Source organism: Convolutriloba macropyga, chromosome 11 (assembly GCF_964194025.1).
Source record: "Convolutriloba macropyga chromosome 11, txConMacr16.3, whole genome shotgun sequence".
In the NCBI taxonomy this organism is placed as follows: Eukaryota; Metazoa; Xenacoelomorpha; order Acoela; family Convolutidae; genus Convolutriloba; species Convolutriloba macropyga.
Genome location: NC_134478.1, coordinates 55,710,071 through 55,723,660, shown reverse-complemented (window position 1 = coordinate 55,723,660; position 13,590 = coordinate 55,710,071).

Genomic DNA, 13,590 nt, shown 5'->3' with positions numbered 1-13,590 from the left:
AGCAAATACTTAACCTTTAATAAAAGTGCAAGGAGGCAACAAACCCCCTAAGCACTGCTGAAACAAATTTAAAACGCCAATTGTTGGTATTTGAGTTAAAACTTAAAACATAAGTGCAAGAAGGCAACGAAGCCCTTTAGCGCTCAAAACAAAATTAATCAAACGGAATACGTCAGCATATACTTAAGCTTTTATAAAAGTGCAAGGAAGCAACAAACCCCCTTAGCACTCCAATCTAATCAACCTGAAAATGTCAGCATTTACTTAAACCTTTTATAAAAGTGCAAGGAGGCAACAAACACCCTTAGCACTCAAATCGAATCAATCTGAATATGTTGATATAAATTTAAACCTTTATTATAAAAGTGCAAGGAGGCAACAAACCCCCTTAGCACTCATATCTAATCTACCTGAATAAGTCAGCATATACTTAAACCTTTTATAAAAGTGCAAGGAGGCAACAAACCCCCTTAGCACTCCAATCTAATCAACCTGAATATGTTGATATAGGTTTAAACCTTTATTATAAAAGTGCAAGGAGGAAACAAACCCCCTTAGCACTCATATCTAATCAACCTGAATAAGTCAGCATATATTTAAACCTTTTATAAAAGTGCAAGCAGGCAACAAACCCCCTTAGCACTCCAATCTAATCAACCTGAATATCTTAGCATATACTTAAACCTTCTATAAAAGTGCAAGGAGGCAACAAACCCCCTTAGCACTCAAATCGAATCAATCTGAATATGTTGATATAAATTTAAACCTTTATTATAAAAGTGCAAGGAGGCAACAAACCCCCTTAGCACTCATATCTAATCAACAGGAATAAGTCAGCATATACTTAAACCTTTTATAAAAGTGCAAGGAGGCAACAAACCCCCTTAGCACTCCAATCTAATCAACCTGAATATCTTAGCATATACTTAAACCTTCTCAAAAAGTGCAAGGAGGCAACAAACCCCCTTAGCACTCAAATCGAATCAATCTGAATATGTTGATATAAATTTAAACCTTTATTATAAAAGTACAAGGAGGCAACAAACCCCCTTAGCACTCATATCTAATCAACCTGAATAAGTCAGCATATACTTAAACCTTTTATAAAAGTGCAAGGAGGCAACAAACTCCTTTAGCACTCCAATCTAATCAACCTGAATATCTTAGCATATACTTAAACCTTCTATAAAAGAGCAAGGAGGCAACAAACCCCCTTAGCACTCAAACCTAATCAACCTGAATAAGTCAGCATATACTTAAACCTTTTATAAAAGTGCAAGGAGGCAACAAACCCCCTTAGCACTCCAATCTAATCAACCTGAATATGTTGATATAGGTTTAAACCTTTATTATAAAAGTGCAAGGAGGAAACAAACCCCCTTAGCACTCATATCTAATCAACCTGAATAAGTCAGCATATATTTAAACCTTTTATAAAAGTGCAAGCAGGCAACAAACCCCCTTAGCACTCCAATCTAATCAACCTGAATATCTTAGCATATACTTAAACCTTCTATAAAAGTGCAAGGAGGCAACAAACCCCCTTAGCACTCAAATCGAATCAATCTGAATATGTTGATATAAATTTAAACCTTTATTATAAAAGTGCAAGGAGGCAACAAACCCCCTTAGCACTCATATCTAATCAACCTGAATAAATCAGCATATACTTAAACCTTTTATAAAAGTGCAAGGAGGCAACAAACCCCCTTAGCACTCATATCTAATCAACCTGAATAAGTCAGCATATACTTAAACCTTTTATAAAAGTGCAAGGAGGCAACAAACCCCCTTAGCACTCCAATCTAATCAACCTGAATATGTTGATATAGGTTTAAACCTTTATTATAAAAGTGCAAGGAGGAAACAAACCCCCTTAGCACTCATATCTAATCAACCTGAATATCTTAGCATATACTTAAACCTTCTATAAAAGTGCAAGGAGGCAACAAACCCCCTTAGCACTCAAATCTAATCAACCTGAATATCTTAGCATATACTTAAACCTTCTATAAAAGTGCAAGGAGGCAACAAACCCCCTTAGCACTCAAATCGAATCAATCTGAATATGTTGATATAAATTTAAACCTTTATTATAAAAGTGCAAGGAGGCAACAAACCCCCTTAGCACTCATATCAAATCAACCTGAATAAGTCAGCATATACTTAAACCTTTTATAAAAGTGCAAGGAGGCAACAAACCCCCTTAGCACTCCAATCTAATCAACCTGAATATCTTAGCATATACTTAAACCTTCTCAAAAAGTGCAAGGAGGCAACAAACCCCCTTAGCACTCAAATCGAATCAATCTGAATATGTTGATATAAATTTAAACCTTTATTATAAAAGTACAAGGAGGCAACAAACCCCCTTAGCACTCATATCTAATCAACCTGAATAAGTCAGCATATACTTAAACCTTTTATAAAAGTGCAAGGAGGCAACAAACTCCTTTAGCACTCCAATCTAATCAACCTGAATATCTTAGCATATACTTAAACCTTCTATAAAAGAGCAAGGAGGCAACAAACCCCCTTAGCACTCAAACCTAATCAACCTGAATAAGTCAGCATATACTTAAACCTTCTATAAAAGTGCAAGGAGGCAACAAACCCCCTTAGCACCCATATCTAATCAATCTGAATATGTTGAAATAAATTTAAACCTTTATTAAAAAAGTGCAAGGAGGCAACAAACCCCCTTAGCACTCATATCTAATCAATCTGAATATGTTGAAATAAATTTAAACCTTTATTATAAAAGTGCAAGGAGGCAACAAACCCCCTTAGCACTCCAATCTAATCAACCTGAATATGTTAGCATATACCTAAACATTTTATAAAAGTGCAAGGAGGCAACAAACCCCCCTTAGCACTCAAATCTAATCAATCAGAACATGTTGAAAGAAATTTAATTTTTTTAAATAAAAGTACAAGGAGGCAACAAACCCCCTTAGCACTCCAATCTAATCAACCTGAAAATGTCAGCATATACTTAAACCTTCTATAAAAGTGCAAGGAGGCAACAAACCCCCTTAGCACTCAAATCGAATCAATCTGAATATGTTGATATAAATTTAAACCTTTATTATAAAAGTGCAAGGAGGCGACAAACCCCCTTAGCACTCATATCTAATCAACCTGAATAAGTCAGCATATACATAAACCTTTTATAAAAGTGCAAGGAGGCAACAAACACCCTTAGCACTCAAATCTAATCGACCTGAATATCTTAGCATATACTTAAACCTTCTATAAAAGTGCAAGGAGGCAACAAACCCCCTTAGCACTCAAATCGAATCAATCTGAATATGTTGATACAAATTTAAACCTTTATTATAAAAGTGCAAGGAGGCAACAAACCCCCTTAGCACTCATATCTAATCAACCTGAATAAGTCAGCATATACATAAACCTTTTATAAAAGTGCAAGGAGGCAACAAACCCCCTTAAAGCACCGTCGAAACAAAGTTAAAACGCAGATTGTTAATGGCTTGTGTTAACATTCAATACATTAGTGCAAGGAGGATCAAACTAGTTTAAAATAAATAGGGTCGAAAATGTTGCTCAATTCGCCAATTTATTCGACAACAAATGTAAACTCTTAATGATTCATATCGTAATGTAATTGAATGAACATAGCTGGCAAATTGCCATAAATAGCCGCAATAGCTTCATAAATCTGTAGTCACAAAAAGAAGGTAAAAAGGCAGACCAAAAAAGAAATTTACTCTTTTAAATTTTGAATGTTAATTTTTCAATAGGAATCTGTATAACTTACTGCCGTTTCTATTAGCTGCTCTCAAATAACCTTCAACTAGAGGGACAAGCACTTGTGACGAAATAAATAAAAAAACCAAGAGAAGGCCAATAATAGCCTCAGCTATTGCTTCGCGGCTACTAAAAAACAACAAACACAGCCGGCAGAGTGTATTGTAGGTGATGGAGTATAATGAAATACGAGGTAGCAGAAACAAACCGACAAATTTCGAAAGAATTGCTCTTGAACAACAGGTGAGGCAAATTGATTCATTTCCTTTAGTATAGATCAATTTTTCCGTATGGGTGAAAAATAATGAGCGAAAGCATCAAAAAGTCACTTGAAAATTCCAAAAAGAAAAGCGCAAATTTGTCAAGCGAAAGATTTGCATTAAAAAAAGGCACACGTTTAGAATAATTTCTATGAACTTCGTTCAAGAGCAATTAAACACGCTATTTTTCAGGTGGTACCAACACTTCGGAGTAATTGTCAAGAAAACCCACATAGAACTTTGTCCTAAAAAGCATTGTGAGGTCGAGATGAAATGTCATCGATACAATCAGATAACCGTAAATATCACATGGCAAAGTTTTGCTACAACTAATAGAGACGGTATCAAAAGGCACACATTATTTGCAGAACAAAAGGCACACAAAATTGGCACAATTCTGATCTTACAAAATACAAACTAATTTTTCAACTCAATTTTGCTCCAAATTTCAATCAATATTCGGCAACAGTTTTTTACATCATTTGTCTCCTACGTCATTGCACGGGGAAATATAGGGCAATTAAATGAAAAACAACTGTAATTTACTAAAGTAAAGCAACTGTAAATTAGTAAAACCGATAAACTCATCGAAATTAGGCCAGAAAGTCGGGATGACTTATTGGAATGATAACCGTAAATATCACATGGCAAAATTTGGAACCAGATATGACTAGATATCACACATATGACTAGATATGACTAGATATCTTGACTTATTGGATATGATTTATTAGATTTATATAATCAGATATGATTTATTAGGGTATCGTGGAAACTTTGACTTATTGGAGCCAGATATGACTAGATATCACACATATGTATGTATTAAATTATGTTACATTGTTAAGTTGTCCTGTTTCCAAACTGACCTCATGTTTGAGAGTAACTTTAAAAATCAGAAACAAAAGCAAACATCAAAGCCATGAGTTAACAAACAGTTAAAAAAAAACAAACAACATCATCACCAAAGTGCGCGTTGCGGAGCTTTTTCATTGCACATGCGTAGTTTCTTCTGCCTTTAAGAATCAAATGGACTCCGTCATCCATGAAACTTCTCCGCTTGAACACTTGCCTGTGCAGGCTGAAAGATGGAATGTCCGAATTCTCAAGCAACTTATTGAAACTCTTGATACGATCATGCGTGTCTTTCAGCCTCCTGAGCACTGTAGATAACACCACTAAAATTGCCTCACGCAAGGACTTTAACTGATCTAAAACATCTTCCGGTGACTCGCCAGGCTTACCATAATGCGACAGGTTGTTTCCACCAACTGCAATTACAATCTTTGGGTAGGACTTCAACGTTGGAATAAATGAATAAAAGTCACTAACAATTCCACCCCCGCGAGAAAAGGTTGACACTCCGTTCATACAAACATTATCAACTTTGGAGTCCCCAACCAAAGCTGTGTCCACAGGAAACTCATTAACAAAATTAGTGTACAGGATTTCTGACGTCCGAGCATTGCTGGTTCCAGTCTTGATAATTCGCCCTTGTGCTTGATAGCTGGAAAACTTCTCTTTGAACTTCTTCTTAGGCTGTGCACTGATATCATTGGAATAAGGCTCTCCCACACGTTTAGGATTCATGCTTTGATCTGAAAGAATAAAGAATGGGTACTGACATATATCCTATCGAAACCGCCTCGATTAGAGCTTTTCAACGATATAACTTTCATATATGGCCATAAAGCCCCCCCCAACCGGCAACAGACCTTTCCTTTTCCCATCCCTTTCATCACTCCTTTCCTTCACTCCTTTCATCACTCCTTTCCTTCACTCCATTCCTTCACTCCTTTATAATTATGGATATCACTTCTATACTGAATTCGGATCCAACACTCTCTATTTCATTCTCGCGGGACCTTTTGAAACATTCTATTTGGTTTCACATTCAAAGTTATACATGCTTACCACCGGGAAGTGGGAGGCAGTGAGTGAGCCTCTTTCTACTGTCACTTGACGAGAGGGCACCTGAATAAGCATGTCACGTGACCAGACGGAGGCGGTAAACGAAAGTTTCACTTCTTCATCTGGGTTAGCCGCTATAATTATGAAGTAAAATAAAATTAAGTAATTCGAGAAGCTCTCTCGATGGGGGATACAGCGCGATTATTCGAACACGATAAAACTTTAAAAAAAAAGAATTGCAGATTGGTTGGGGGTGGGGGGGGGTTGGGGGGGGGGGGTGGGAGATATGGAGGTGGGGACCGAGGTTTGCGTCCGAAAAAGGCTTATATCTCAAAAACTACTGAACCAACTTTAAAAAATGAATATGTTTTGGAATCAGCATGAACTGGGGCATCAACCTGGCGTTAAAAAAGTTAAAAACTCAAAGGAATCAAAACTCGAAATTTGAGATTTTGGCTGGAATTGGCTTATTTTCAACAAAATTTGGAAATTCAAAAAATTAGGCAATGAAATAAAACCGAAACTTTTCAACCCTTCTACATTCGTAAAGAGGATTAAAGGGGCAAGAAAATAATATAATATACTTTCAAATACGATGTGTAACAAAAAAGTTATTAAACTGAACAACTTTGAAAATTCGAAAATTTTTCGAAAATCGACCCTGATTTTGGTCTCTACATTTCTCTCGCATTCTCTTGTTTGGCAACCTTTTAAAAAGATAATTATATGGTTGTTGGAAGCGTAAACATGTATATTTGCCCCTAAAATTTGAGAAAATTTAGTCCAATTTCGACAAAAATGACTAATTTTTGCCCACAAATGGACACTCTTCTTAAAATTTCGGATAGAAATAAAGAATTTCACAGAGAGTTCTAATAATTTCAGAAAGTACAATATCACGGCAACAAAATAAGCTATCATACACTTTCTAACTCTTCTTTTTCAAAAAGTTATTAGCAGGCACTTTTCATGAAGTTCGTTATTTTCTTCATCCAATTCGACAGTTCTTTGTAAATTTCGTATACAAATAAGCAAATTGGTTTTTTTACTACAACAATTCAAAAACACCATTATTACGGCAACCAAATGGGCTGATACAGACTTCCAAACTTGTCTTCTTCAAAAAGTTATTAGCAGACACTTTTCATGAAGTTTGTTGTTTTCTTCACCCAATTCTAGAGTTCTTTGAAAATTTTGTAAACAAATCAGCATTTTGGCATTTTCTATTCACATATTCAAAAAAAAACCACAGTATCAGAGCAACAAAAGAAGCTGCTATAGACTTTCTAACAAACATTTTTCATGAAGTTCGACTTTTTCTTCACTCTCTTGGAGAATCCTTAACAAATTTGTATGAAATCGAACAATTGGCATTTATTTCTACACAAACTTAAAAGGTGCTTTATCACGGCAACAAAATGGTCTATAATAGACTTTCTAATTTGTCGTCTTCAAAAAGTTAGTAACAAACGTTTTTAATGAAGTTCGACTTTTTCTTCACTCTTTTGTAGAAATCTCTGAAAAATTTGTATAAAATCCAACTATTGGCATTTATTTCTACACTAACTTAAAAGGTACATTATTACGGCAACAAAATTGGCTATCATAGACTTTCTAGCTCGTCTTCTTCAAAAAGTTATTAACAAACGTTTTTCATGAAGTTCGACTTTTTCTAGACTCTCTCTTGGAAAATTCTGTAAAAAATTTGTATAAAATCCGGCACTTGGCATTTATTTCTACACAAACCTAAAAAGTACTTTATCATTGCAATAAAGGGGGATATCATAGATTTTCTAACTCGTCTTCTTCAAAAAGTTATTGATAAACGTTCTTTATGAAGTTCGACTCTTTCTTCACTCTCTTGGAAAATTCTCTTAAGAATTTGAATAAAATCCAACAATTGGCATTAATTCCTACACCATTTTAAAAAGTAAAATATCACGGCAACAAAATGGGCTATCATAGACTTTCTAATTCGTCTTCTTCAAAAAGTTATTGACAAACGTTCTTCATGAAGTTCGACTTTTTCTTCACTCTCTTGAAAAATTCGCTAAAAAATTTGTGTAAAATTCAGCAATTGGCATTTATTTCTACACAAACCTAAAAAGTACTTTATCATGGCAATAAAGGGGGATATCATAGATTTTCTAACTCGTCTTCTTCAAAAAGTTATTGATAAACGTTCTTTATGAAGTTCGACTTTTTCTTCACTCTCTTGGAAAATTCTCTTAAGAATTTGAATAAAATCCAACAATTGGCATTAATTTCTTCACAAATTTAAAAAGTTAAATATCACGGCAACGAAATGAACTATCATAGACTTTCTAACTTGTCTTCTTCAAAAAGTTATTGACAAACGTTCATCATGAAGTTCGACTTTTTCTTCACTCTCTTGGAAAAATCTCTAAAAAAAATTGTGTAAAATCCAGCAATTGGCATTTATTTCTACATAAACCTAAAAAGTACTTTATCACGGCAACAAAGGGACTATCATAGATTTTCTAACTCGCCTTCTTCAAAAAGTTATTGACAAACGTTCATCATGAAGTTCGACTTTTTCTTCACTCTCTTGGAAAGTTCTGTGAGAAATTTGTATAAAATCCAGCAATTGGCATTAATTTTTTCACAAATTTAAAAAGTTAAATATCACGGCAACGAAATGGGCTATCATAGACTTTCTAACTCGTCTTCTTCAAAAAGTTATTGACAAACGTTCATCATGAAGTTCGACTTTTTCTTCACTCTCTTGGAAAATTCTCTAAAAAAATAGTGTAAAATCCAGCAATTGGCATTTATTTCTACATAAACCTAAAAAGTACCTTATCACGGCAACAAAGGGACTATCATAGATTTTCTAACTCGCCTTCTTCAATAAGTTATTGACAAACGTTCTTCATGAAGTTCGATTTTTTCTTCACTCTCTTGGAAAATTCTCTAACAAATTTGAATATAATCCAACAATTGGCATTAATTTCTAGACAAATTTAAAAAGTACTTTATCATGGCAATAAAGGGGGCTATCATAGACTTTCTAACTCGCCTTCTTCAATAAGTTATTGACAAACGTTCATCATGAAGTTCGACTTTTTCTTCACGCTCTTGGAAAGTTCTGTGAAAAATTTGTATAAAATCCAGCAGTTGGCATTTATTTCCACACAAACCTAAAAATTACTTTATCATGGCAATAAAGGGGGATATCATAGATTTTCTAACTCGTCTTCTTCAAAAAGTTATTGATAAACGTTCTTTATGAAGTTCGACTTTTTCTTCACTCTCTTGGAAAATTCTCTTAAGAATTTGAATAAAATCCAACAATTGGCATTAATTCCTACACCATTTTAAAAAGTAAAATATCGCGGCAACAAAATGGGCTATCATAGACTTTCTAATTCGTCTTCTTCAAAAAGTTATTGACAAACGTTCTTCATGAAGTTCGACTTTTTCTTCACTCTCTTGAAAAATTCTCTAAAAAATTTGTGTAAAATTCAGCAATTGGCATTTATTTCTACACAAACCTAAAAAGTACTTTATCATGGCAATAAAGGGGGATATCATAGATTTTCTAACTCGTCTTCTTCAAAAAGTTATTGATAAACGTTCTTTATGAAGTTCGACTTTTTCTTCACTCTCTTGGAAAATTCTCTTAAGAATTTGAATAAAATCCAACAATTGGCATTAATTTCTTCACAAATTTAAAAAGTTAAATATCACGGCAACGAAATGAACTATCATAGACTTTCTAACTTGTCTTCTTCAAAAAGTTATTGACAAACGTTCATCATGAAGTTCGACTTTTTCTTCACTCTCTTGGAAAAATCTCTAAAAAAAATTGTGTAAAATCCAGCAATTGGCATTTATTTCTACATAAACCTAAAAAGTACTTTATCACGGCAACAAAGGGACTATCATAGATTTTCTAACTCGCCTTCTTCAAAAAGTTATTGACAAACGTTCATCATGAAGTTCGACTTTTTCTTCACTCTCTTGGAAAGTTCTGTGAGAAATTTGTATAAAATCCAGCAATTGGCATTAATTTTTTCACAAATTTAAAAAGTTAAATATCACGGCAACGAAATGGGCTATCATAGACTTTCTAACTCGTCTTCTTCAAAAAGTTATTGACAAACGTTCATCATGAAGTTCGACTTTTTCTTCACTCTCTTGGAAAATTCTCTAAAAAAATAGTGTAAAATCCAGCAATTGGCATTTATTTCTACATAAACCTAAAAAGTACCTTATCACGGCAACAAAGGGACTATCATAGATTTTCTAACTTGCCTTCTTCAATAAGTTATTGACAAACGTTCTTCATGAAGTTCGATTTTTTCTTCACTCTCTTGGAAAATTCTCTAACAAATTTGAATATAATCCAACAATTGGCATTAATTTCTAGACAAATTTAAAAAGTACTTTATCATGGCAATAAAGGGGGCTATCATAGACTTTCTAACTCGCCTTCTTCAAAAAGTTATTGACAAACGTTCATCATGAAGTTCGACTTTTTCTTCACTCTCTTGGAAAAATCTCTAAAAAATTTGTGTAAAATTCAGCAATTGGCATTTATTTCTACACAAACCTAAAAAGTACTTTATCATGGCAATAAAGGGGGCTATCATAGACTTTCTAACTCGCCTTCTTCAAAAAGTTATGAACAAACGTTCTTCATGAAGTTCGACTTTTTCTTCACGCTCTTGGAAAGTTCTGTGAAAAATTTGTATAAAATCCAGCAGTTGGCATTTATTTCCACACAAACCTAAAAAGTACTTTATCACGGCAACGAAATCGGCTATCATAGATTTTCTAACTCGCCTTCTTCAATAAGTTATTGACAAACGTTCTTCATGAAGTTCGACTTTTTCTTCACTCTCTTGGAAAATTCTCTAACAAATTTGAATAAAATCCAACAATTGGCATTAATTTCTATAGAAATTTAAAAAGTACTTTATCATGGCAATAAAGGGGGCTATCATAGACTTTCTAACTCGCCTTCTTCAACAAGTTATTGACAAACGTTCATCATGAAGTTCGACTTTTTCTTCACTCTCTTGGAAAAATCTCTAAAAAATTTGTGTAAAATTCAGCAATTGGCATTTATTTCTACACAAACCTAAAAAGTACTTTATCATGGCAATAAAGGGGGCTATCATAGACTTTCTAACTCGCCTTCTTCAAAAAGTTATGAACAAACGTTCTTCATGAAGTTCGACTTTTTCTTCACGCTCTTGGAAAGTTCTGTGAAAAAATTGTGTAAAATCCAGCAATTGGCATTTATTTCTACACAAACCTAAATAGTACTTTATCACGGCAATAAAATGGGCTATCATAGACTTTCTAACTCGCCCTCTTCAAAAAGTTATGAACAAACGTTCTTCATGAAGTTCGACTTTTTCTTCACGCTCTTGGAAAGTTCTGTAAAAAATTTGTATAAAATCCAGCAATTGGCATTTATTTCTACACAAACCTAAAAATTACTTTATCACGGCAACGAAATCGGCTATCATAGATTTTCTAACTCGTCTTCTTCAAAAAGTTATTGACAAACGTTCATCATGAAGTTCGACTTTTTCTTCACGCTCTTGGAAAGTTCTCTGAAAAATTTGTATAAAATCCAGCAATTGGCATTTATTTCTACACAAACCTAAAAATTACTTTATCACGGCAACAAAATGGGCTATTATAGACTTTCTAACTCGTCTTCTTCAAAAAGTTATTGATAAACGTTCTTTATGAAGTTCGACTTTTTCTTCACTCTCTTGGAAAGTTCTCTTAAAAATTTGAATAAAATCCAGCAATTGGCATTTATTTCTACACAAACCTAAAAATTACTTTGTCACGGCAACAAAATCGGCTATCATAGATTTTCTAACTCGTCTTCTTCAAAAAGTTATTGACAAACGTTCATCATGAAGTTCGACTTTTTCTTCACGCTCTTGGAAAGTTCTCTGAAAAATTTGTATAAAATCCAGCAATTGGCATTTATTTCTACACAAACCTAAAAATTACTTTATTATGGCAACAAAATGGGCTATTATAGACTTTCTAACTCGTCTTCTTCAAGAAGTTATTGATAAACGTTCTTTATGAAGTTCGACTTTTTCTTCACTCTCTTGGAAAATTCTCTTAAAAATTTGAATAAAATCCAGCAATTGGCATTTATTTCTACACAAACCTAAAAATTACTTTATCACGGCAACAAAATGGGCTATCATAGACTTTCTAACTCGCCTTCTTCAGAAAGTTATGAACAAACGTTCTTCATGAAGTTCGACTTTTTCTTCACGCTCTTGGAAAGTTCTGTGAAAAATTTGTATAAAATCCAACAATTGGCATTTATTTGTACACAAACCTAAAAATTACTTTATCACGGCAACGAAATCGGCTATCATAGATTTTCTAACTCGTCTTCTTCAAAAAGGGTTTGACAAACGTTCATCATGAAGTTCGACTTTTTCTTCACGCTCTTGGAAAATTCTCTGAAAAATTTGTATAAAATCCAACCATTGGCATTTATTTCTACACAAACTTAAAAGGTGCATTATTATGGCAACGAAATGGTCTATAATAGACTCTAACTTGTTGTCTGAAGATTGCGATTTTGAGTGTTTTTGATCAGAGTGGTCAGCTGGGGAGATGGTCTCGTCTGAGTCTGATCAGAGGCTACTTGGGTCTGAAATTGGGTCTGATCATAGTCTGATTATGGTCTGGACAATGGTCTGATTTTGGGTCTGGACCATGGTCTGGAGATGGTCTGATCAGAACTCCTTCGGTCTGGAAAGTCTGATCAGAACACTTTAAGTCTGGAAAGTCTGATCAGAGACAATTTCGGTCTGGAAAGTCTGATCAGAGACAATTTCGGTCTGGAAAGTCTGATCAGAGATAATTTTGGTCTGGAAAGTCTGATCAGAAGCAAATTTGGGTCTGGACCTCGACCTGGGAATTTACTTCAAAATGGTCACTAAATATCTTGAACAGGCATCCAGTTCCTGATACACGTCAGAAGTTCTCAATGACTTCAAGCAGAGTCACGCATCCATTTTCTACGCAGCTTCGAACCCCGATCCTCTTTTATGGGTCATATCTCAAATCAAAACAGAAACAGACACGTAAAGAAGTTTTTGATAAAGGGCATCAAAAATTAGTTGCAAAAGAATGAAAAAGTTAATTTTGATCTATCTCATCATTGTATATCAAACACTTTTTGCCAAATTCTCTTTCCTTCCAGAAATTGTTGACTAAAATGACCGAGGAACCTTGAAATTAGGTATTTTAATCCATTGATCGATTTGCCTGATTTTCAGCGAAATAGTTCTATAGTGCGACAGATTTCTTGATGGTTCTTGCGATAGATATCACTCAAACCGTTTTATCTTAGTTTTATATAGACTTGGGGCATTAAAAGCTGCTCTTAAATTTTATCAACTGTAAATTGGCGAAACCACATAGCGTTTACCGAAATAAAATTAATCAAGATTTAGAACAAATCTTTTAAACCAAAAGTTTCTAATTTCTACTTCCACAAAAATCAAGCATAAATTGTTTGTTAAAACAAAAATTGAAAATTTTCACCGACAAAAAGAAATGCCGTTTTTTTATTCTCTTCCGTTCCAAAAAATTCGATAGATAGCAGACTGATGTCATTTTTCGTTTT